Source organism: Lipotes vexillifer, unplaced genomic scaffold, assembly GCF_000442215.2.
Source record: "Lipotes vexillifer unplaced genomic scaffold, Lipotes_vexillifer_v1.1 scaffold777, whole genome shotgun sequence".
Taxonomy (NCBI): domain Eukaryota; kingdom Metazoa; phylum Chordata; class Mammalia; order Artiodactyla; family Lipotidae; genus Lipotes; species Lipotes vexillifer.
In genome coordinates, this window is record NW_006784423.1 from 141,350 (window position 1) to 142,504 (window position 1,155).

A 1,155-nucleotide genomic window follows, 5' to 3' on the forward strand; every position below is an offset into this window, starting at 1 on the left:
GTGTGTGTGTGGTGTGTGTGGTGTGTGTGTGTGTGTGTGTGTGTGGTGTGTGTGTGGTGTGTGTGGTGTGTGTGTGTGTGTGTGGTGTGTGTGTGTGTGTGTGTGTTCTCCCGAAAGTGCATTTTCCCCAAAAGTCTCACTGAGCAGAGTCCTGGCGGTTTAGAAAAGAAGGCCCGTCTCACAACGCCAGCTGCCCCCGCCCTTCCCCTACCCCCAACTTTCTCCAACAGTGACCGCGTGGCAGCTTTTCCCCCGGGGCCCTGAGGAACATGATCTGCACACACGAGGTCCTCGGAGCAGTAGTGGGTCCCGGCGTCAGGGCTATGGCTCGAGGCACCTGCTCCGTCTCTGCGTGGGTGGGGATTGTGGGTTTCCATGACCAATGGTGGTCGCCAACGGGACTAGGGGTGGGGGTGACCTTGGGGGCTTCCCGAGGCGAGCTGACCTACGGTCTGAGTCGGTGGTTGATTCTGGAAGCTCCTCCCACAGGCCAGCGTCAGAACGGGGTGGGTTCTTTTGTCATGAATTCAAACCCCGTGTCCAGGCGAGACAGCAGTGGCCCGAATGCGGCTGCTGGGGAACGAGGAACCCCGAGTGAGCCCAGCATCGCTCCGTGCACCAGGCTCCCAGGTAAAATCGCTGTGCGTCAGAAACACAGACCTCTGATCCTGAAAAAGGAGAAGTAACAATGACAGCCCGGCATTGGTTTGATTGGTGAGGCGGGCTGCGGTCGCCCCGTCCGTGTGGCAGCTGTGTGGCCTTGGGCCAGCCCCTGACCTCTCTGGGCCTCAGCTGTCTCAACAGTAAAACTACAGGGTTGGACCCAAGTGTGCTCTGAATGGCTCCAACGGGTGCCAGGGAGGAAGCTCACATCGGGCAGGGGCGGCAGGAGGCAGGGGCGATGGGTGGTCTGGGCTCTGACCTCTCTCAGGGCGCCCCCGCGGCTGGGGGATCAGGACCTGCTTCCTCAGACCCTCCGAGCAGGACAGTGGCCATCACCCTGGGCTTGCGCATCAGCTCTCAGTGGGCTCTGGTCCTTCGTCTCTGGAGCTCTTTCCCCGGGAGGGCACGATGCTACGGGGGCCGTGGGTGGAGGCCGTCCTAGGGGCCTAGGGCTCAGCTTAAAACCTGCCTTTTCTTTCAGGGCGTATTCAT